Source organism: Melitaea cinxia, chromosome 30 (genome assembly GCF_905220565.1).
Source record: "Melitaea cinxia chromosome 30, ilMelCinx1.1, whole genome shotgun sequence".
Classification (NCBI taxonomy): domain Eukaryota; kingdom Metazoa; phylum Arthropoda; class Insecta; order Lepidoptera; family Nymphalidae; genus Melitaea; species Melitaea cinxia.
Genome location: NC_059423.1, coordinates 4,491,334 through 4,517,620, shown reverse-complemented (window position 1 = coordinate 4,517,620; position 26,287 = coordinate 4,491,334). Strand labels below are relative to the sequence as shown.

General features: G+C 34.3%; 1 protein-coding gene across 1 annotated transcript in view; it reads left to right on the top strand.

Moving 5' to 3' along the window:
* Positions 1-7,386: 7,386 nt before the first annotated feature.
* The window catches only part of LOC123668278 (synaptotagmin-7), a 33,877-nt gene continuing 14,976 nt past the window's right edge, over positions 7,387-26,287 (top strand). The window contains exon 1 of the mRNA XM_045602041.1: positions 7,387-7,536. The gene's annotated coding sequence lies outside the window, so the exon portion shown is untranslated. The remainder of the gene's footprint in view (positions 7,537-26,287) is intronic.

Here is a 26,287-nt window from a genome sequence, read left to right as displayed (position 1 = left end):
TAAATATATATATTTTAGTTATTATATTATATATAAATCAAATGTACACTCAAATGTATACTTACCATTATCATAATATAAGCTATAACGTTCGTATATTCGAGTGTGTGAGCAATGACCACATTGGTTTCTGTAAAATGTGTTATTTATAATGGAATTTGATGACATAATTACAAATACGGGTTGTGGAAATAGTCACGCATAGTTTATATTTAAGTAACAGTCGATTTTTTTTTAGGTTTATCTAGATTTTTACTTTTTCTATAACGCCAGAGTTAGTTTAAGCTCCGAACTCGACACGATCTTTACCCATTTCTTTAACCGACTTCAAAAAAGAGGTTACTCAATTCGACCGAATATATATATATTCGGAAAATACGTATGTATATTTTATGTATGTTCGGGGATAACTCCGTCGTTTATGAACCGATTTTGATAATTATTTTTTTGTTGGAAAGTAGATATCTCTAGTTTGGTACCATGATAAGGAAACTAGGATCTGATGATGGAATCCCAGAGAAATCGAGGGAAACTCTCGAAAATCCGCATAACTTTTTACTGGGTGTACCGATTTTGATGATTTTCAATTTATTCGAAAGCCGATGTTTATCATGTGGTCACATATAAATTTCATCGAAATCTGATTACAACTTTTGGAGTAATCTTTGATGGTGCGTATTTACTTGACTATTTTTTCGTCTACCCACGAGTACGTTGTATTACTTGTCGATATAATTGAAGTAAGTTTTTCTTCGTTTGCCTGCAAACACAATTATGATGTATATTTTTTCTTAAACATTTAGGTGAAAGTAACTAGAACAATAATATATATTAATATACCTGTTTATACCCAAACCAGTAGTTATGCCAGGAAAGTAATAGACAACGCTACGTTCGCATTTTCTTCAGGCTTCATACTGTTAGTATATATTAAATTTTGAATTTAATATAGCCTAGCTGGGATTGTTCAGTCAACCTTTTGGGATTATTTTTCTAATCTGCTGAAATAAGTATACAATAATTTTCGTCCATTAATCAGATGGGTGAATTCATCATTAGTTTGGATCTCCAACAACTATTAAAAAATAAAAGCAAAGCCAAGAGATGTAATCTGTAACAAATAGCATCCGTCCAATGCTTAACGACCGGGATATATCTATTGCGATTACCTTCGACATCCCTTTCGGCTTTATTGAACAATCAATCTTTCCTTTCTTTCAAGTATTTTTTTTTTTCTAAAGAGTTTTTTTTTTAACAAAACTAAATCGATCGAAGAAAAAACTACTTACCAATTTGTGCGATATAAAATGTAATTTTATAGATATCGCCGATCTCGGAGATTATAAAGACACTTAAAAAAAAATAAAAAAAAATAATAAAAAATAAATAAATATCGTTATTTCAAATCGATCTCTGGAAACTTTATCCTAAACAACAAACACCTTTTTTTTACTTATAGTTTAGTGTGAATTTAAGTTAATCCTTGTTTAATTGGGTTTGATTTAAAATACAAAAGTGATAGTAAATAAATGTCACGAACATACACAACAGACAAACGCCCAGACTAGAATGAACATATGTGTGTGTTATATGACTTATAAAATATGCCTCTTGCGCTGGGATCGGAAGCTTTGTCCACTAGAGTATAAATCAGTCCTTAAACTGAGGTAGGGCACAGCAGGAATTTCCTGCTCAAAATATGGATCAGCCCGACTGGGGTAGTACCTCGACCTTACAGAAGATCACAGCAAAATAATACTGTTTTCAAGCAGTATTGTGTTCCTGTTGGTGAGTAAGGTGACCAGAGCTGGGGGGATTGGGGATTGGGTCGGCAACGCGCTTGCGATGCTTCTGGTGTTGCAGGTGTCTATAAGCTACGGTAATCGCTTACCATCAGGTGAGCCGTACGCTTGTTTGCCAACCTAGTGACATAAAAAAACAGTTGCTATACAACTGCGCCACTGCGACGTCGTTATTTAAATAATAAAACGGCAGTTTTTTTGCTTTTTTGTTTTTTTTATATACATCTTATCTCTTAAATTCACGTACAATATCCAAAATACTGTGAATTCAGACTAACTAGCGACAGACATGACACATCGCAAAAAAATCACTAAATTAACTTGATATTCAGCTACACTGCTCATTTCGCTATGTAGGCGCTTTTTTTGGAATTTTCACGAATTTTACGATTTTAAAATAATATCGAACCAGTTAACAGTTTTATTATAATTATAAATAAGTAGAAAATTAATCGTAACAAAAATATTCATATATTTAATATCCAATATATAATAAATATTTATATATCTAATATATTTTGAAAATCCAAAAATCCACGCCTCCTCACACTCCTTTAAAACTATTATTTGCAGCACATATTTAGCAGCGCCCTGTAGTAGCTTGTTTAGGAACTAATTATCATCTAATTTATCGACGAATCGATCTAATAATAATAATACGATACATGATATATTAGTATGGTAGAAACTAAAAATATTTATTGTAATAAATTGAAGAATATTATGATAGTGTTTAAAAAATACACTCACATGATATTCATGATATCTCACAAATGATAATAATATTTTAATTTATAGTTCGATGTGTATTCTGTATAAAAGTGCATTGTTATAAAATATAGATGCTTAAAAGTAAACGATTCGCGTATTTTTCATTTTGTGAGAGTAAAGCACGGCCTCCTTGGAGGCGTGCAATAAAAAAACGACAGTTTTACAATCAACAGAATTCAAAAAATAACTAATATTCAAGTGTTCGGATAAAAGCAATTAAAACAGTCTCACTGTAATTTGCTACGAGCTCAGTTGCTCAGTTTTTGTACTTTTTCGTGTAAAAGAATCTACTCGTGCAAGCCAGCGTACGTTATTTGATATGAACGCTCTGAACGTTTTTCAGTTAAGTGCATGTTCAATTTCGTTGCTTTATTTAATACTTGATGTATGTTCTGGTTTGTCTCGTTTTTTAACCGACTTCAAAAAAGGAAGAGGTTACTCAATTTGACCGTAATTTTTTTTATGTATATTCGGGGATAATTTCGTCGTTTATAAACCGATTTCGATAATTCTTTTTTTTTTTGTTGGAAAGGAGATATCCCAAGTGTTGTACCAAGATAATCTCAGAGAAATCGAGGGAAACACTCAAAAATCGTAGCGACGACTAATAGGGTGTTTGTTACTTTTTTCGTCTACTTACGTTGTATTACCTGTCGATGTAATTGAAGTCGGTTTTTTTCGTTTGCGAGCAAATACATTTATTTATTTAACAAATGGTGCTTATTTCTTTATGAGTAAGATTCAGATGTTTTTATCTTTTAAATATGTAGTTCTGTTAGTAACACTAATGCTATATCATCATTTATTCACCATCACCATCACTTCAGCCTATCGCAGTCCCCTGCTGGACATAGACCTCCACAAGTTCCCGCCAAAAATGGTGTGAACTTATGTGTGTTGCCCATAGTCACCACGCTGGACAGGCGGGTCATCATTTATTACTGTCTACTTATCTACAAGAATTTTAATACTACGTGATACGTTCTTTTAAAGAATCTAGTGGATGCAACACAAACTGGCACTAATTTTTATAAAACACGCATGATCACTTTTTTAATGTACGTATCGATTTTCTCCATATCATCTATCGTTGTTCACGCTCTGAGCAGTTTGTTAGTTAGTTGACATTTATAGCCCATTAAGATAGTCAACGTATATACTAAAATAGCCACAAACTCGATGTAAATAACAAATGTCCACTGGCGATAAGCACTCGCCATTGATACATATCATATAATACGCTAAGTTAAAGATGTTTGCCTCCCTTTTAAGAAAAAAAATCACAATTACTCCACATAAATTATATATAATTTTATAGATAATTGCTTGCTCTACCGGCGACAACAACTAAAATTTTAAACTATTTAAAAAGCAAGGTGAGGTATGCTTTAAGAAGAAGGAAGGCTATTTTTTTCCTCAAACCAACGCGGGTGAAACCGCAGAGCCCAGCTAGTAATTTATGATATTACTGAAACAAACAACTGAGTGAAGTATATTAATTAATCATTTGAAGTACACTAACGAGTTATGAAAGTCGTAAATATATAAATATTTAAGTTTAAATATCGAGATATTACATTTTTAAAATATGCATAGCTTATAATTTTCGTATGCAGCTTCCCCTTAAAACTCGCCATAATATTCAGCAGAGCGAGCGATTTTCAGTTTTTCAACGAGCTGAAATATAAAATACAAGTGAAAATAAATTCAGGATGAAATTTGTAATATAATGTATTCAATAAAAATATACTAATTGTATTATGTTGTATTTAGCTTTGATTAGTATTTTTAACCGTCCTCAAAAATATTTTCCTTTTTTTTAAGTTACAATATTGTTATTTTTAACCGAAATTAAAAAAGGAGGAGGTTTCTCAATTCGACCGTATATATATATATATATATACGGTCGAATTACAATCGGTTCATAAACGACGAAGCTATCTGCGAACACAAATTATATATTTCAAATTATATATTACATAATTTGTATAAAGCAGAAAATTTCCTGCTGTGCCATCTCTAATAATGCGTATTTAATTGGCTGTTTTACCGACCACTTCCGACTTATTTGCTTTTTTATCGTTTGCAAGCAAACCCATTTATTAATTGTTTAATTATTTTAAAAGATTATCTAAAACCGTTAAAAAGAACTAAGTCATTAAACTAATTATGAATTAAACTTATTATAAATTTAAATGTGTATAATACGCCCGGGTACAAGTTTTCAACTGTAATAAAAGTTTTAATGAAGTTTTTATTTCCTGCTATAATTACAATAATATGGTAATTCCTATAGTAACATTTCTTGTTCTGTAATATTCTAAGAATATACTCTAAGAAAGTAATACATGTACTAAAAACCCTTACGAGTCGGTTTCTACTTAGTTCTGCAAAGATTTTTGAAGTGAAATTTCTTCAGGTGCATGAGAGTAAAATTTTTACGGATGAAACGGCAACGTTTTCGTCGATGGCGCTGGAACGGAAATCTAAAGCTTTAGATTTGTATAAATATAAACGAGACTTAAAAATTAGTTTGCCAAAGAAGTTTCACTTCTGACATGTGTCCTTTGTACGCGCGCGCTTTTTTTATTTTTTAATTGAAATCTTATTAATTAAATACCTGTATTAACATTAAATGTCATCTGCTACAAGTTTAAAAGAAATATTCGAACTAAAGTGGACGAATTGAAAATATTTTATTCACATTTTTATTTACAAAATTAATTTGAAATATTGATTTAAAATTCGAACAAGATATTATTTGTAAAATTACAGCACTGATTTTTCCAAATGCTGTCTTTATAATTCATCTCATGTTCTGTGAGGGTGGAAAATCGAGACAAAGATATCTACGTGTAACTATTCTAAGAAATATTTCTAGCAAACTATTCAAGAAGAAAAGCAACTACTGAACAAAGCAACTTCTTCGGAAAAGTTAAAGTACTTGAATATATTTTCCTCCACCAAATTACGTCATTTTGTGAAATAGTTTTAGTCTACGAAGAATTTGATACTAAAAAATTGATACACCTCTTACAATGCGATAAAAAAATTATAGAGGATATTATTATTATTAGAATCATAAATACTATTTTTTTTAATTCATATATTCACAAAATATACCTTAATAACTATCATCGGATAACCACAAATTAGATTTCAGCTTTAATAGTTGCCTTAATGTTTAAGTTAACTTTGAAAATTATATAAATAGTAGCTACCCGGATAGACTTCGTTCTGTCAAAATTCGATAGTATACATTTTTTTTTTTTTTTTATTATTAAAACCTTCCGTGGGCTTTAATGAGCATGCAGAAAAATAAATTAGCCGAATCGGTCAAGCCATTCTCGAGTTATGCGCTTAGCAACATTCATTTTTGTTTATATAGATTAATATTAGATGATATAGACATTAACAAAAAAAAAACGTAAAATTGAATAGCTAGAAAAATGAATAATTTGACGAATATAACAAAAGATACATAGGTAAATAGATTAAAGATCAGGGGTAATGCAATAGAATTGTTGATTTCGGAATTCGCAGAGATTATAAAAGTAGAACTGCAGTGTATTATAGTAGTTTGTTTAATACTTCGAATATTTTAAGCGAATTTCAATTTTAAATTAAATGATTTAATCGTGGCATATATTTTTATAACTATTCACCATATAAATAATAAAAAATATACGCTTCAGCCTGTAATATCCCACTACTGGGCGTAGGCTTCTTTCCCCATGTAGGAGAAGGATCAGAGCTTAATCAACCACGCTGCTCCAATGCGTGTTGGCGAATAATAAAAATGGCGGATGGCGGATAATAATAAATAAAATTATCTAAAATAAGAACTACTAAATATTTAAGATAAATTTATAAATACTAATTCTCGTTCTTTTTCTTTTCCATGTGCTGTCTACACAGAGCGCAGCTTGAGTGAGTATCAAAAATATATTATTTTAAATTTAAGATAATTTATAAGTCATATTTAAAACACAAAATTAAAAATAATATGTTTTTTATCTTTATTTTACATATTATGTTATATTGTATTTACGTAAGTACCTTCAAACTTTCATCTTGGCAGTAAAGGAAAACAATATAAATAATCCTGCAGTTCTCATGAGGAAACTGTGTAATATATGTTCTCTGAAGATCGACAGTTTTATGTACTATATTATTTTTCTTCATAAGAGAAAACAGATCGGAACAAAATACGTGCTGAAATAGTAGATAGTTCATCTGCAGGAAAATAGCCTCTAATTTTATAAAAGGCCCCTGTTATCAAAAAGTGAACAGTCTTACTACTGCGTCTACTGCGTTTTGGGTGATAATTTACTGGTCAAGCGTAAAGTCATTAGGTGTTTGTGATAACAACTGGTTTTCACTGACTTCACGAGTTCATTAACGATCATCATTACAGCCTGTACAGTCCACTGCTGGACATAGGCCTCCACAAGTTTACGCCAAAAATAACGTGAACTCATGTGTTTTGCCCATAGTCACCACGCTGGGCAGGCGGGTTGGTGACCGCAGGGCTGGCTTTGTCGCACCGAAGACGCTGCTGCCCGTCTTCGGCCTGTGTATTTAAAAGCCAGCAGTTGGATGGTTATCCCGCCACCGGTCGGCTTTTTAAGTTCCAAGGTGGTAGCGGAACTGTGTTATCCCTTAGTCGCCTCTTACGACACCCACGGGAAGAGAGGGGGTGGCTATATTCTTTAGTACCGTAGCCACACAGTATTAACGATAAACAGACATAATTATTAAAGGAGATAGAATAGTCTCCAGTGTCATTTATATTGTTATTTTCAGAACTACATCAACAAGCTCACCCCAAGCTAAGTCACCGGCAAGCAGCAGTGCTGGCGCTGCAGCCGGAGCCTCGACAGCCCAGGGAGAAAGGACACCAACAGTGCACAACAAACAGCTTCAAAATGTCAAGGGACAGGACCACCCGCCGCATCCTTCCGTAAGTCCAGTTTTAGAATTTTTTTCAGACAATTTGACGATTGGGAAAGGACATTGTCTAATCTGGCCAAACTTGACGAAAATCCATAAAAAAGCAATTTAAAAAACTTTTTTAATTTCCTGGTATGAATATATTATCATCATATATTTACAGTTCAACATATTATAATAGCTTCTTTATAGAAGATCTTGAAAATTTTGCCAATAAAGGTGAAAGCATATTCTTGTAAATTCTTGCATCAACCTTTTTGAGAATAAACGTTAAAATACAATAATGATCCAAACCACAATAAATCATAAACTAAGTATAATATTGTTTGTAGGTATATACCATTCTAAGACCACTTATTATGGCAGTCACTATAAGCCATTCATAAGATCCACATTTTGAAAAGGGACCGAATTCATTTGTTGTAATGTAAATTAGTAAATATAGGTATTAACTATTAAAGCTATTAAATCGCTCGCCATCCTTGTCATTTGCTTTTTATTTGAAAGTGACAATGAGTGTCACTAACTTAGATCATTTATTTTGAACTAACTTTCTACCCGCAACTTAGAACGCTAGATTACGTGATTTTATCTATTCCATATACTTCTATTAAAATAAAGCCTATGTCACTCTATAATAACTTAACTTTCTTTCAGTGAGTTTTTATAGTAGCTATTCAGTTTATCCCATTACAAATAAATAAAAAATCAATCTTCCTCTTTATAAAATTAGTACAGATAGTAAGAATATATAGGAAAACTTTTGGCCAGATCGAAAGGCGTCAGGTTAAAAAGTGGTTGAATTGGCATGGAATACCCCATATAGAAGTATAGAAGTAGGAGCATTCGAAATTCGAATTCAAAGAAAAAAGGGGTAGTCTGATACACTTTTGCAAATTATAGACGATATGAGGTTATCACACAAGCAATGCATTTTTATAGTAAGCTTTCCAGATTTATAAATGAAATATATTTTTCCATGGCATTTTACTTTAATCCGTCAGCTCTTGGCAACTTTGTGTCTTTGTTAATTAGTGGACATTTTCAGAATGTATCCCTTAAGGCTATTAAAATGTATATTTTATATTAAATGTGCAATAAAGCGTATCGTATTGTTTGTTAGTTTGTTTAAGTGCAGACGTATCGCTAATTTATTGCTGTTGCTACCAATGCTGATAAGAAAACCTGAAGAGAACTAAAATACGCAAAAAAAACTTTTTTTTTTTTTTTTGTATAATTCGTATTCTTGATTGGTTAGATATTGACAATGTCCTTTCAGTAATAATAATATTAATATTTGAATATAGTAATTTTTTTTAAATAAATTTTATAATGTAACATTTTCCGAGGTAAAAAGTAAGTATTGATTTGTTGTATATATGTCAATGTTTTTAGTTCTTATAATTGTTACTTGATGTAATTGTTGTTTTAGATTAGTTAATGTTGTTGACTGTTGTTGACGTTAAATTATTTTTTTGATTGGACGTAATAATAAATTATGAGTATTATACAAGGGCTTTTGCTGTTTAATAATATTTTTAATGTAACAAATTACTTTTTAATTTTGCTTGGACTTATTTTTACATAGAATAAAAATGAAATTAGTATAATTGATTTCATGCTTAATCAACTTATAATTAATAGTGATATTGTTATAAAATTTGAAAACAAAATTAAATGTTAACTTTTACGAAGAGTACAAAACTTAACCAGAAGTAGAACTGATTTAAGACTCTATTATTTTTGAATTCCAGTACAGTTTTTATTTCGTTTATAAAGCAAAGTATTACAACTTAAACTATGGATAGAAAGAAAAAAAACTTTTACATGTAATATAGCTTTGGTTTCTAGCCTTAATAAATATATTTTTATAATTGGCCCCTACCAACAAAATTTCAAAATTTTTATGCCCTTATATAATATTCCTATTTTTATATTTCGAAATTAAGAACAACGTACTAATTAAACCAAAAAAGGGTAAAAAAATAATAACCTAATAAAAAAAGTAATAATAATCATCGTAAAACTTTATTACATAGTGTAAAAAAATATTTGAATGCGTGTATATAATACAATATATCCAGATTAGCTAAACTAAAGACTTTGATTAGAATTACTTGTAAAGAAAACATTATTTAATTTTCATTTCTATGCTTCGGTTTTATATGTCGAATACAGTGTTATTCGTCGGATAATATGTGGGCGGACAGTAGGATAATCGAGCAAAGAAACTACTTCGTCAATTTCATAAACTTCATTTTAATAATTTTGAACAAATTGCTTCTCAATTGTGCGACGTGTCGACGTCTTGTCCTTTTAATTGGACTGCATGACAGTGCTGCCAACCTCAGGACGCCGCGTCAAACTTTTTTTTTTCATTCCGTATTAATGACTGTCTTCGACATATTATAGGTATATACATTTTCGAAATGTTTGTTATCATTTTAAAAGTGATTATTTGTGAGGCGTTCCTTTGTAAAATATATTTCTTCTGACGATTACGATAAAAGTTATATTTAAGGAATTACACGAAATAATCAGCTAGTACTTAGTATCACAATATTATGAGCTTTAGTTATACTTGGATAGAGAAAATGTTATTTTTTTGTACACTAAATCAAAGGAAGATGTAAGTAAATTAAAATACAAATATCAATTCATAAAAAATACGTAAGTAACTCTCTACAGGTTCTCTGTGTCATTTTCTCAGTACCTATAAGGATTATTTATCACTAGTTTTTACCCGCGGCTTCGCTTGCTTTAATTTTTTTTTTAATAAAAAGTATCCCATGTTACTTCTAATACCTCAATGTGTACATGATGATCGGTTAAGTATTTTTGCGTGTAAGCGTAACAAACAAATTTATATTCACATTTATAATATTAGTATGTATTTGTGCGTCTGTGAATAACTGGCGTTTAATTAATAATTTTATACATAATTTTATTTTTGTGTACAAAAATTTATCAAGATTTTAAGGTAAAAGAGTTGCAATATTTCAATACTTCTCAGACAAAACGATTTTAATTAGAAAGGGCTTACAACAAGCTTATAACTTTGCCACGCTATTTGTTGAAGTACAATATCCGAGTGCCTTAACTATCCTATATTTACTGGGATAGTGGTATTCATTGTCCTCATTTAAAAGCCTCTTAAACGGAAAAGGGGTTATCAGTTCGACGTCTAAAATTTTTGAGGGTCATTACCGTGATGTACCAAATATAATTTTGGCCATATATGAAACAATAAAATAGCACAATTTCTTTCTATTCTAGAAAAACATTTTAAAAAATGTAAATGGGTCATTATGGAGTTTAGATTATTATAGAAAATGTTTATCCTATTGGCAAAAAAGGTCAAAATAACTCGCATCCGGGATTAGTTAAAAGTTATCTGCCGTCGTAAAACCATTTTATTTCCTTTCGAGATTCGGTCTTGATAACGGTGAATACTTTGAATACAAATTAGATAATTTAGAAGTGAATTAGATGAAAAAAATCAAGAAAAATTCAGGATGCTATCTGTAGGATATTCAAGGATGAGAGAACATTGAAGAGTCTTTGTTCTTTTACTATTAGGGGGACAAACAAGCGTACGGCCCTATAGAAGCCTGCAAAACCTTGCATTACAAGCTCGTTGCTGGCCCTAACCGCAACCCTCATCGGAAGCTCTGGCTTCTTAATCATATAATCACCACAGGAATACCTACAACGTATTTAAATTTATATTTGTTCGGTTGCTTACCACATTTATTGTTCAGTCCAGGTATTACTACTATTATCCTGGATATTCACTGGATTGAGTTACATAAGCCACACGTTTTATCACCCGAGCGTCATAAGTTCCCTCGATTAGTAAAGGAGACGACTAAGATCTAGATTAGGTAAAACCGAATTTCGGGACCGTGGGGGGATGGGGGGGGAGGGGGGGGAACGCTACCCCTGGTACCACTGTCACACCTCGGAACCCCATGGTTATGGAGATATCCATAGTTAAAGTTTTGAGGTTAGAAGAAGAATTTCGAAAGTTAGAGGAACGCTTGGCTCCGGCGCTACGGGAAGTGCAGCCCTTCCGCCCTTGCGTGCGAAAGCACGCTTACTCATGCTCCGTACAAAAAAAAACGAATTATGGGGTTTTTGGGTGTGGAGGGTGGAGGGTGTAGGGGAATCTATACAAGGTAACACTGTCATACCTCAAAACCCCATGGTTATGGAGATATCCATGGTTAAAGTTTTGAGGTTAGAAGAAGAATTTAAAGCTATTATAATACCTTTGAGCTCGTACTGTTGTGTGACAAATCGACACTTTTAAACAAAATAACGCGTCAGACATAATATTCTAATAAAATTAGTAACATTGCGTGCTAGAATATAGGTTTAGAAATTCGAAAAATACCCAAAACCGAATCGGAGCACCCCACTGTCCACGTGGTCTTGGTCTGTCCTACCCCTAGAGTGTTTTTTTTGTGCCGCGGAGGCGCGGAGGGAGGGCAGCCCTCGCCCGCCGTGCGAAAGCGCGCGAACGAATGCGTAGAGGAGCGGCTGAGGCTGGTCGCCGAAGGCGACCAGCCTCCGCTGTGGAACGGAGCATGAGTGAGCGTGCTTTCGCACGCAAGGGCGGAAGGGCTGCACTTCCCGCAGCGCCGGAGCCAAGCGTTCCTCTAACTTTCGAAATTCTTCTTCTAACCTCAAAACTTTAACCATGGATATCTCCATAACCATGGGGTTCCGAGGTGTGATAGTGGTACCAGGGGTAACGTTCCCCACCCTCTCCCCCCCCATCCCCCCACGGTCCCGAAATTCGGTTTTACCTAATCTAAAGCTTTACCAAGGAGACAATTGAAATTAAAAAAATACACAAAATTTCAATAGGAAAGACGAGTTCAAAATATCGAGTATGTAGAACCCGGTTGGCTCCAAGCCCAAAATAGTAGGTCCGTATGCCGAAACTAGTCGTCTTAAATGACAAAGAAAGAGGGTAGACAGATTTTTCTGATGTGTCGCCGTCTACAGTCATCGTACGTCAGTCTCCCCGTGATCATGGCGTTTGAAAGATTGCCGAAATATAGCGACAACAAAACAATAAAACCGGTAAGCACCCGAACAAATTAATGTAAAATATTTAAATATGATAAGTGATCGGGTTAGCTCAAAACAATATACCTACAAACATTACTTGAGTGTAGTATTATTTATCTGTAATCTTCTGTAAGGCACTTGTCTAATCGATCTGTCAACTTAACCAAGACAATTCCTGTTTCAATAATTGTTTTTCATTAAATGCATAATTATCATAGCTACAGTTTAGAACGATATAGATTTTTTTTAATAGAAGAGAAGTCCGTTTTCTATATCAGTAGATTCCTTCAAATTGCTGGTTGTTTCATTTTAGCATAACATAGCAAGGAAAAACATTTACGTATAACCCATTTACTCAGGACATTTATGTTTGTGACACTAATAACATACTCGTATATACATACATATAATTTTTATTGTTCTTCTATTCCTGCACTACTTTGCCCCGCGTTCACATTATCTCTCACTGCCATGGGTTGGCTGGAAGAGAGCTCTTTTATAAGTTCGCCCTTGCCAACTTCCTATGTTACAATGATTATTGTAAAATTTACTTGTGCAATAAAGAATATATATATAATCACGCCTCTTTCATGTAGGGGTAGGCAGAGATCACTTCTTTCCACTTGCTACGACCCTTACATACTTGTTTCGCTTCACACTAATAATTCTTTGTATAAAAATGAATTAACAGGTAACAATTTAAAAATTGCTACCTACTACGCAGAATTTTTAAATTAACAGGTTTTATCAGTATTTTCGTATTGTACTGCGTCAATACATTCTCATTTTTTACCTCCAGGCAATACACGCAATACTTCCATTAAAAATCCCAATGGAATAAAAAAGCCGTGTTTAATGTTACGAAATAACTTACCATAAAATTAATTTTACTAATAAGTCTTATGGTTTTAGCGTAATTAACTTACAACTAGACTTCGTGTTTAATTACGTTTGACGTTTTCTTCCCAAGAGCTGAAAACTATTTTAAAACTTCGTTAGCAAAAAAATATATATTTTCTGTTAATTTGATATTGATAGAAATATAAAAATGCAGTTTGGTTTCATACTGGCCTTTACGTGACAGTGACGTATAAATAATTACAGATTTCGATTTTTAAAAAAATTGTAGAGTCATCATCATAATTTTTTTTTTGGTACGAAACTCAACAAACCTAGATCCATCGACTTAGTTATCTGTCAAAAAATATGAATTATAATTAGAGTTAAAAATTGTCTCAGAGATATCAAGTTGTCTTAGCAATATCACAGTCAGTTATAACAAGAAAGGCCATTTATTTTAAAATATACATTAGTATGATAAAAGATCGCCTTTAATAAAGTACGACGTATTTTAGTTTTTTGTTGCCATTAAAATGAAATAAGATTCTCAGATTGAAGATGGTCATTAGGAGTAAATGGGATAATCAAATTACAAAGAAAATTAAATTGGCAAATGGATAAAAGACAGGAATCTTCTAACAATTCGTGACACAACAGTCTATGAGTGGCTGTTTCCTTAATGGTTACGTTAGACCATGCAGATTTGCCGGGGCGAGGTGGCGAATGCTAGCGCGACCCCATCTCGCCCCACCCAGGCGGACGACTGCTCACACGTGGTGGTTTTTTAGTCAGTAGGAGTCTGACATAGCTCTCTGGCGACCCCGCGTCCATGATGGATTTTCCCCACGTAACGTAAAAAAAAGACCATGCATATTTGCTTATACTGTATTCAGACTCCAAACGTAGGATTTTAATTGTAGTTTCTCTGCGTATCTTAGAGTTCTTGGTAGGCTTATAATGGCCCGACCTTTAATTTGATAGGATATTTATCTTATAAATTAATAAAATATTTAACAATTTATCACACGTACAGTGGTATAAAAGATATTCATTTATTTATTTGGCCTACCAATTAAATAAAAATTAATATATTTCTAAAATTTCAAAAATTAACACTATCATAATAACATGAATTTTTATTAAATTTTTGCACAACAGCTAACGAAAATAAACTGAAAACTTTTTGTATGAAGATGACATGATGAGACATGGCATATATACAATCTTATTAAAATAAAAGCTTTTAATATTGTCTCAATTAACTGTTAAGTAAGACTTCATATCATTCTATAAGGCTGTATAGACTTAGGTTTACTACCGCACGTGTCAAATATTTGTGTAAGCCGTACAGATGTTTGTCGTAGTCAGGATGTTTAAAGGCAATTAATTTGGATAGACCATGCCAACAGCCACTAACCGTTTTACTACTACCACTCATGATTATAATATTATCGCTTTTAATCTTGGGAAGTCTTTATTTTTGTACCTTTTTTGCTTTTTTTATTTTTAACTTTAGCTATATTTAACCTCGTAAAGTACAATTTCAATATTCAGTCAGTTTGATTGTCGCGTTAAATGAAAGAACGAATAAGGAGATTAGAGAGAGAAAGTTTGAAAGAAGGTTTTGAAGGTTGGAATTAAATAGATTAGTTGAGTTTAACCAGGCTACGCTTCAACCTGTACTATCCCAGTGCTGGGCATAGGTCTCTTTCTCCATGTAGGAGAAGGATCAGAGCTTAATCCACCACGCTGTTCCAATGCGGGTTGGCGGATATATTCTCTACTATGAGTAACGATCGCTTTCAGGTGTACATGATAACAAACGGAACTGACTCTCCGAGGCACAATGAGGACACCCATAAGGACTAACAAACAGACCGGAAGTAAATATTTATTTATATAAACACAAATATCCAGTCTGAGCTAGAATCGAACTATCTAGCTCGGCCGGCTCGGCTAATCGGCCCTCTGTGTTTAGGCGCCGCCGTCACGGCATACGCTCAATCACACCAGAGTGTTCATCATTCACCGTCAGTCACCATTGAACCAGGTTATATGATTTTAATACAAAGTTCAACGCTGTTCGAAATGATTTGGCCCATAAACTATTTTTTTTACTAATTTTTAAAAGGCACAGCATCCCTAGTATACAAACATTTACTGCCAACATACCAATATTTACTTAGGCTTTGATATAGACATGTACCTATTCGTATCTTCGACACCTATTATATAATACATATGCTATTGTCTTAATAGTTACACCTTGCGATATTGTGTGCATAATTTTCGACTTTGTGGAGAAGTCTGAACCAAAATGTCCTATCTGCGTACCAATTGTCACTGCAATTGATTTAGTAGTTTTACTTGGAAGAGTATCAAAAATCCGTTTAAGCTTTCGTATTTATATTTTTAGGTTTGCTTCAGCCTGTCATTATTCACTGCTGCACATAGACCTCCCAAAATATTCTGTTTCTCCACAATTTTCATCCACCCTACGCCGGCGATTAGGGCATAAAAGACACAGCCTTTGTCATTTATATAATATAGAACAGAGTTGTGTGAGTTGTATGGTAAAGACTTCAAATTACTTACCCAAAAATATGTTTCATACTAACCTTGTCTAACAGTTACGGGTATAACAATGGTGTTTGTAACACCAGGTAATTTGATTAAACGATATATGTATATCGACGTATAGCTGGGTCTAGGTTACAAACTGTATTGGGCTTTATCGTTAAATATTCTGTAAATAACTTTGTGCTGACGTAAAATACGACTTGTTTACTTGTTTATTTTAATTAACGTGTCCTCTGACCTTCGTGTCCTTTGTATGTTTTCGTGGAATTTCACTCTTTTTAGTAGAAGAGTAAATGTTTTATTTATTTCAGTAAGTTTACTGTTTACGTTATCAGTTGACAAAAACAATGTATTTAGCTTTTTTACTTTTGATAAATGGTGAATTAGGTAACGTCCTTTTTTACTTTATTTATTTTCTGGACAATTTGTTATACGTAACAAGCTTGTGATGCTCCTGGGGCTATGGGCATCTATTGGTGGTGGAAACCACTTACTAACAAACAAGTGATGTAATTGTGTACCACCCTAGTGATATATGATTCAGCTTATAACATCCCACTGCTGGGCGTAGGCATCTTTCTCCATCTAGGAAAAGGATCAAAGCCTAATCCACCACGCTGCTCCACTGCAGGTTGACAGATAATTGGTATAAAAATGCATTACACTGGATTCATTTATGGAACACTCCACATAACTGTACAATGTACAATCGGATATCAGACTACATAACCTACTGGTAGGAAAAGGCTTTCTGTAAAATACATCATATCGTAGAGGATCAGTATTCAGATTAAAATTGAATTTAACTTCTTTTTTCGGTACCTAAATCTGTATTTATTTTTAATTAGTCACTTAGATATTCAATTTGTGTACATCATCATTATCATCATTTCAGCCTATCACATTCCACTACTGGACACATGCCTCCACAAGCTCACACCAAAAATAGCGCGAATTCATGTGTTTTGCCCATAGTCACCACGCTGGGCAGGCGGGTTGGTTACCAATTTATGTACATATAATTATTTATTTTTTACTGAATATCCGAGTTTTAACCTTAAAAATTATCAAATCAGAGTTGTATGACAGTAGCATATATCGTATTTTTCAAAAGATTTCATCTATAGTAATTTAGGGTGATATGGCAGTAGTTTTGTAGATAAATTTGATGTCGTGTATATACAAATAAATGAAAATGTACAATTTTTAAATAAACTTTCATTAACAAACGGATAAACAGTACCATTAATAACAAAAGTCCAAAATTTTTCTCGACCAGTCGTCTTGAACGACCAGCCATATCACTCTGACCTACCCTCTATTATTTGAAACAAAATGTACAAATTCGAGAATTTCACCTCTTGTAATGAAATGTCATAAAACATAACTTTATTACAAAAGAAATGAAAACGTCACTCAATTACTCAAAATTACAAAAAAAATGGAATGATCGCGTCTGAATAAAAAAAAAAACGTTTAGAAAGTTTTTCCATTATAATGAAAATCTGAAAAGTTATGTAAAAATGTTCGTTGAAATGTCCGTCAGAATTTACAATACTGACTAACGAACAAAGTTTTTTTTAGGCCGATATTGTTTACTGGATATCGTCGCCGATAAATCGAAACCGGTATTATTGTAAAGACATTTTTACATTATTTTAATAGCTTAGTGTATTAAATGTAATCATTTCTATGACCTCTTTTATCAGAATTTATTAGTTGAACGTTGTAATTTTTGACCGTATAACCGGATTAATAATTACTTCAAAACTTTAATATAGGCGCTGAAAATGTTATTGACTTTTCTTATTTTATTATTTTTAATCGGATTAAAAGTCGAGATTATATTTGTAACTGAGGTAGGGCATAGCAAGAAATACGAGCGGGGAAGTACCCTCGACCTTGCAAAAGATCACAGCTAAATAATACTGCTTTCAAGCAGTGTTGTGTTCCTGTGAGCCGTACGCTTGTTTATGATGCCGTGCCCTAATTGTATAAAAAATCAAAACCGTTATCAAAATATTCCTTTTTTTACGTGGGGAAAATCCATCATGGATACCCTCCAGCGCGGGGGCGCCAGAGGGTTATGTCAGACTCCTACTGACTAAAAACCACCACGTAAGAGCAGTTATCCGCCTGGGTGGGGCGAGATGGGGTCGCGCTAGCATTCGCCACCTCGCTTCAGCGGTAGGACCGGACAAAGCCTCCGGGCCTCGGCATAATGGTGGGGTGGCTTCGCTCACAACAAGGCCACTCCTCAGACGTATGGGGTCGTGTCGTCCGGCCGGCCGAAGTCCCCCGACTATCGGCCGCCGACCCCACCATTACCCACCTCCCGTCCAGGGTGAGACCCAAGTACCTCATCTGGGTCCCCACCCGGACCGAAACCCCATCCAAAGTCACGCGCGTACCTGGACGGGGTCCCCCCCCCCCCCGAGGCCCATGGAACAGTAGGGCCTCGGTCTTCTTCAGGGCGACTTCCAGCCCCAGGGCTCGTATACGGGTGACCACAAGTGTTGTGCCGGCCGTGGCCAACCGCATTATTTCCGCGAGGTCTCTTCCTTTGGCCACGACTAGGGTGTCGTCGGCGTAGCACGAGACCCACACACTTGCGGGCAACGTACCCCGAAGCACCCAGTCGTAGCCGACGTTCCACAGGAGCGGTCCCAGCACTGACCCTGCGGAACTCCGCAAGAGTACCAAAATATCCCTACTCCAACCTAATTCAATTCGTCGGTTGCACACTTAAACACGCACAATGGACAACCATTACGCTTAGACGCTTAGATGACAGAACTTAGGTATAAAACTCTACTTATACCACAGAACATTTTTCACAAAATGACGAACTTCGCTATAAAAGCACGAATTTACTGTGAGCTGCCAACTTTAATTGGACAATTTCGTTGCTAGTTTAAAGTTGTTTTTAAATTCAAACTAAACTAACCTGGAACAGTTGTCGCAGTTATTTGTAGTTACTATTAACTAACGAGGTGGCTTTACTTAAATACAAAAAGAATTATTAATATTATGACGTCAGAATTTAAATATTGCTTCAAGCAATCATTACAATGTAATACTAAAATTAGGATTCGCTAAATTAAATATGTTTTAAATAATTTTTATTATACATATTTACGATTGACGCCGCGTTGGCGCAAGGGTCACAGCCATGGATGTTGCGGGTTCGATCCCCACACATGACAAACATTTGTATTGGCCATACATGTGTTTGGCGTGGTCTGGGTGTTCGTGCAGTCCTTTTGGGTCTCCCCACCGTGCCTCGGAGAGCACGTTAAGCCGTCGGTCCCACTTGTTATCATGTACACCTGATAGCGATCGTTACTCATAGTAAGGAATATATCTGCCAACCCGCATTGGAGCAGCGTGGTGGATTAAGCTATACATGGGGAAAGAGGCCTATGCCCAGTAGTGGGATATTACAGCCTGAACCGATATTTACGATTCACAACTTGAGAACTAAATACTTACAGATATTGACGGTATAAATCATGCCAGCGTGGAATGGTGCCGAGAATACTGGCAGCTTTTCCTCGTTGAATCGCTATGCCGATTCTCTGAGTAAAAAATGAACCAGCCCTCTTGTGGTCCCAGTGGAGGCGCTACGGCGAGGCGTTATCTTTTTTAAAAGTTTTAAATGAAGTTATTAATATTTGGAAATGTATAAATTGTATAGTACTAATTGTATCAATTTGAAGAATATTTAAGCCTGTCTCACCAGTTTTGGATAACGCTATTCAACGGATGACGATAACCAAAAGTTTTTGATACATAATTCTTTTTTTATTATCGAATTTCACGATATTGTATTCGCAAATATAAAATTAAACTTTTACTTTATTATATGAGGTAAAACAGGTTCTAATGCTTTATTTTACCTCCTGCTGTGAAAGTCTAATCTCAAAGATAATATTTATCGACAAGTGGTGAAATGCCCTTAGGGATTGTTAATGTGAAAATAATATATAAAAATACATATTCAGACAGAAAACAACTCAGTTGTAGAACTCTATTAAAACTTTCGTTAACATATTCGTGTGTCTGTCCACGGTCTGTTTTGCAGTGTACTGTCACCATTTCAATATCTCTAATTACATAATCAATTTTTTTTATTCATTATTATTTAATTTACGTAATTTCATAGATACGTAACCACCACGGACAAACGTGTGTTTGATGCTAATAATAATGTTTAATATTGGAACGAAGTTCCTTACGGCAGGCTTGACATTTGGCTGGGCTACCGAACTGAAAAAAGAAATGTGATACTAAAACCGTAAGAAAAATATATAACGGAAGTAACGTAATATCAGTCACACGACTGTATAATGACGTTTCTAAAACTAAAATATTACTAGTAAACTTTTTTAAAATTATTTATGTAATTTTATACTGTCGACAAAAATAAATAAAGACACATGTTTTTTTTTTTATTTCACTTAATAGTTTGAATTATTATTATAATTATTATTATTATTTTGTTTGGTTTATTTTATTTTACGGTATTTGTTATTTTCTATAATACTAAATTTCCTAAATACTTTTATGTACTTAATTAAAAACCAATCAACAAAATTAAAACAAAAATCAAGAACTAGAAAATATATATAAAATTCAACATTTTTTTTTTTTTAATTGTGTTGCTTCTATACTATCCATGACATCACGTAATTATTATTTTTTTATTAATTATAATAAACTGTAATTTTTTATAGATTCCTAAACATAAATACATAATGAAAATAAAATTCTTGTTATAATAATGGATATTTTAAACAATAAACGACACAAACAAAGCAATATCAACTTCATTCATCATCTCAATCGCTAACTTATTGTTAACTTATCGCTTACCGAACTAGATTTAATTAACAGCGAGATACTCGTAAGTGCAAATATTAACTACCTAACTTAACGTAAATTTAATACAAGTTCATGATATCTTATAAATTGAAGTTATAGTACACGGATTAAGTTATAAGCGAGTTTTAATTAATTTTTTCTATTGTCTATTAATGTTTTATCGCTTTGAAATTTATAATTTATATTATTTATAATTTATATTATTTTTATTTTTTAATAAAGTAAAAATCTTTTGTATACTTTATTATTTTCAATACTAATATTTTATTATAAAACTGTTTTTTTTATTCCAGTACAGTGACAATTCGAATGTTTATTTTTTCTTATTTTTGTGTTACGTTATACGAGCTTCGATGTTGAAATGATTGATTTAAATTGAAGGATAGTGTTACGATTATTTAAAAAAAATACCTTTTCAAGTATGAAAATATAGACTTACTTGTACAATAACATATCTAGCTTCAACTTGTAATATCCCACAGCCGGATATAAACCTCTATCCACTACGCTTTTTGTTTATTATTATACATTTTGAAGTATAGTCTTTGACAACAGACACTTAATAATGCTCAAACTTATAATTTAAATTAATTATGGTCGAATTTCTACCACTGGGCATAATTTTAAATCGATGAAGCTGCAAATTCGTCTTAATCGCTTCCGCTCGCGCTATCACCTGTACCATGTGCTACCTATAACTAAATTAAAGGGAAATCGCTAACAATGTAACAGATTGATGGATTTAAATCGTAAAGTTTTAAATTAAAAACGACAAAGTTTAAAGTTTGTTTTGATGGAATTCTCTAAAATCCACAAATTCCTAAAGTTGGCCGTTTCACCGTCAACTTCCCAAGGTATAAATTATGTAACGTTTTGATGGAGGGGTCGGCACGTTTATTAAACTATGTCCCTATTTCTCAAAAACGAAACGTTTCGCTTACGGACCGTTAAAATAGGATCATGGCGTGTACGTTTCTTAGAAATCAGAATCGAATACTAGCCACGTCGAGTAGTTTCACTCACAGAGCCCTAAGGTAGTGGCAACCGACCAGCATATACTAAACTTATGTCCAGGATAAACCTTATCCGCCACCGGCGAAATAGACCCTTAGTCTACAAAGAGCTAAGCTGAACAACAGTGGCTTTCACGACGGAGTGGTTCGTAAAACCGTTTAATGAATAATTTATAGAGTACGTGATGAGAATTGCATAATTGTTATCGATAGAAGAATGTTCTTTAAAGCTACCTCAATTTGATTATAGGTACTTACAATTTTCCCTCGATTGTTTAAAAAATTGAAATAAGCTTTAGTTTTTTTTATAGAACTTGGTCGCCGAACAAGCGTACGGGTGACTTGATGGTAAGCGATTACCGCAGCTTATAGACGTCTGCAACACCAGAAGTATCGAAAGCGCGTTGCCCATCCTATCCCTAATTCGCCCCAGGTGCTTTAGTCACCTTACTCACCAACAGGAAAACAACACTATTTAAAATCAGTATAATTTAGCTGAGATCTTCTGTAAGGTCGAGGTACTACCCCAGTCGGGCTGCTCCAGATTTTGAGTGGGAAATTTTCTGCTGTGCCCTACATCAGTTGAAATATGTATAAGTAAACGTAACGGGTGATCTTCTCGCGTATGCCACACACATTTGGAGTGAGGCTATCGAGAAACACGGGGAAGCCATAGCGGTCTCGCTCGATATCTCGAAGGCATTTGACAGGGTCTGGCATGACGGCCTTATTAGCAAACTTCCTTCATACGGCCTACCCGCTTCTCTCTGTGTTTGGTTATCTGACTTCCTGAGGGATCGATCGATTCACGTGGTTATAGACGGTTGCGAGTCCGATCGTTTGGTAATCAATGCCGGGGTCCCTCAGGGGTCTGTACTCTCGGCAACGCTATTCTTGCTGCACATCTACGACCTGCTCAAACCCGGGGCCTTTGGGTATGCAGATGACAGCACCGTTGTCGAGCGTTACATGTCCAACGCACGAGCGAGTGGGTCTGAGATCCAGTCGCTGAGGGAAGCCATGATTCAGCGATTGAACTTGTCCCTTAAAGCCGTCTCTGATTGGTGTGACGCAAACCTGGTCAAGTTCAACGCCTCTAAGACCTAGGCGTGTCTCTTCTCGGCAAAACGGAGTCCTTTCCAACTGACTCCCTCTTTCCGAGGTGTGCCCGTGCCCATCCACCTGGAGCTTCTTGGCGTTACTTTATCATCCACCCCCAATTTTGGCTCATACATACAGGCAAAAGCTCAAACAGCTGCCAAAAAACTGGGTGTCCTCTCGAAGGTGAGACGGTACTTCACTCCGGAACAGCTTCTGAAATTATATCAAGCACAAGTTCGATCATGCATGGAGTACTGCTCTCATCTTTGGGTTGGCTCAGCCAAGTACCAACTGGAGCTTCTTGAATCAATTGAGAGACGAGCCAGGAGGCTCATCGGTGATGATGCACTGGTCGCCCCAAAGCTGCAAAGCTTGCTCATCGGCGTAGGGTGGCCGGCCTGTCGGTTTTTTATCGGATACACTTCGGAGAGTGTGCGCAAGAACTCCATGACCTAATTCCCCCGTCCCCCTTCCATCATCGTACAGCCAGACGCTCTGCGTTACGTCACCCTTATATGGTTGACATTCCCCCTATACGTACTAAGCGATTCGCTACTACATTCTTGATCCGTACGGCCAAAGAATGGAACTCTCTACCAGCGTCTGTGTTTCCCGAAAGCTATGACCTGGGGATCTTTAAGTCGTGAGTGAATAGGTTACTTCTAGGTAAGCGTGCTCCATCTTAGACCGTATTTTCACTTATCATCAGGTGAAATAGCGGTCAAACGCCAGCCTATCTATGTATAAAAAAAACGAAAGTAACGTAAACAATAGGTATCGTAATAAAAATCAAATGTCATGTATTCATACATAGATATTATTATTAGTTAGTATTTCTGATTTTCTATTATATTTTTAGTAAGTATATCACTGTAGATAGATATAAAATAAATTGTTGGCGAAAATAGTACTTAAAAATATATTACAAAAATTAAAAAAAAATACCGTAATATGTAATACCGTACCGAGGTATGTGATAATAAGTGAACAAAAAAGGAATAAAAACCCAAACTCTTGTATAGTTCTTGAAAAAAAGTTACAGAAAAGTCGTTTAAGATGTTAGAATGAAGTTAACTATGATAATAATGTATATCGAGCAGAATATATATTTATAATAAAAACTAAATTTAAAAGCATTAATTTTTAAAATACTTCCTAATGAGAAGTCCTATATCAGAAGTCCAAAATCACACACAAGACAAACGCCTCTTTGGTTTTCTCTCAACGAAACTTTTTGCCAGGTGCGAAGACCGAGGACTTGAAGGCATACTAACGCATTCTAGCACAGTTTTTCATAATTCCTAATTATGTTTTATCAAAGTATTGGAACTGCTTCCCAACGAAAAACGACATTGATTTTATGCAAAAATCTCGAGCAAATGTCCTAAACACGATTTCTAGAAAATATTCCTAAATTTTAGCAAACTTATTCGCACATTTACATAATTGCTCAATCATTTCCCTAAAGTCCAATTACTCAAGAAAACTGCTATTAAATTATTCATTTCTACTCACGTTATCTGCATTTGTCTCACAAAATTGCTTCACGACTTCGTTCAACTGTATTCTGCAAAACTTGCGAATACTCTCATATATGTAAGATATATCCGGAAATATATCCGGGAATATATAACAGGAATATAATATTACTTTGATACAAAAATCATTACGTGACACGCGAATCGTGTATTTTTTGAAATAGCTTTTAAATTAATGATTATTTTGATTGTTAATAAGAATTTATATAATGTTAAAGCTTGAAAAATTGGTATTTCTGTAAAAATATTTTTAAAAAAAAAGTTTCTCTTTTGAGTAAAACTTATTTAGAATTGTGAGTTTAAACTAGATGTAATGAAAATGCGTCAAGTCAAAGAAATAAATACATAAATGTATAGGAGAAAATGAGACAGAATTCGTTACTGCTCAATACGATACGCGACGCGTTATAAGGCGCGTACACATTCTCCACGAGACCTTTTTTTTTATTATATAGACTAGCGCGTGACTGCGATCTCACCTGATGGCAAGTGAAGATGCAGACTAAGGTGGTGCGCGCTTGCCTAGAAGATGCCTATTCGCTCTTGATTTAAAGCTACCCAATTTATAGTTTGTTGGAAAAACGGAAGCCGGAAGGGCATTCCAAATTTTTGCGGTGCGTATTAGGAACGAGGAAGCAAACCGTTTCATCACGAAGACAATCACAGCAAGACCGTGATCATCGTCGGTAGAACAATTCTTTGCCTTCCTACGACTTTACAGAAATTACGTTTCTGCTGTGTAAGACACACACCCTTTTTATTGTTAATAATTGATATCGTAATAAGCCAATTTCGATCTTGTCTTAAAGATTATTTAATTATAATTTTTATTATTCAGAAATATGGCTTTAAAATTAAACGGATCGTTGTAGACAAGACACGGTAAGCATCTAGTCCTTAGTAAGTTCCTAGAGCTCTCAACAAGTCTATAGATTAATCTTCTAACAAAACATCTTAATTGAAACGGTAAATTCCATTGTATTAAATCTGTGGACTGAAAACCTATCTAATAGCTGACATATTTCTGTCCATTTGACCCTTTTGTTAAAATGACCCCATTCTTGATACCACAGGCTTCATGGACTTAGCAGCGCATAGTCTAATAGAATTACTAAATTGAAGGGTATTTATTTCAAATTAATTAGAATACTAGAGATGATCTAAGGCCAGTTTATTTTATGTTATAATTTCTTTTATGTTTCTAATTCAGGGATTTTAAGATATTTTTTTTTTTGTGTTGACGGCGTGGTTGGGTCGGCAACGTGCTTCTGGTGCTGCAGGCATAGGCTTACAGTTGCCATCAGGTGGACTGTATGCTTATTTGTTACCTTAGTGGTATAAAAAAAATAAAAAAGAGTGTGTGTGTCAGCTCCAACGCACGACTGGCGTTTACCCCTTCAGATCGACTGTCTAAATACACAAAAAAATGCTTACTAGTCTAAGAAAAAGATTAATACCATTAAATGGTAAATAAACTATACAAGTAACGCCATCTATAGGAATTGGTTGGCCTATTGGGTATGGCGTTATTAGAAAACGTCGTAACGTGTTACTCCTCATATTATAAATTTAATGTTATTTGTTGTGATCAACTTAACTAACGCATTGGGTTACTGTAATGTTAGTTCTAATTTTTTTTTATGCAATAAATAAATTTTTGTCATATCGGGGACCTCATATGAAAATCGATTCTTATGGAGTAAACTCCGTAAATATACAATGAGTT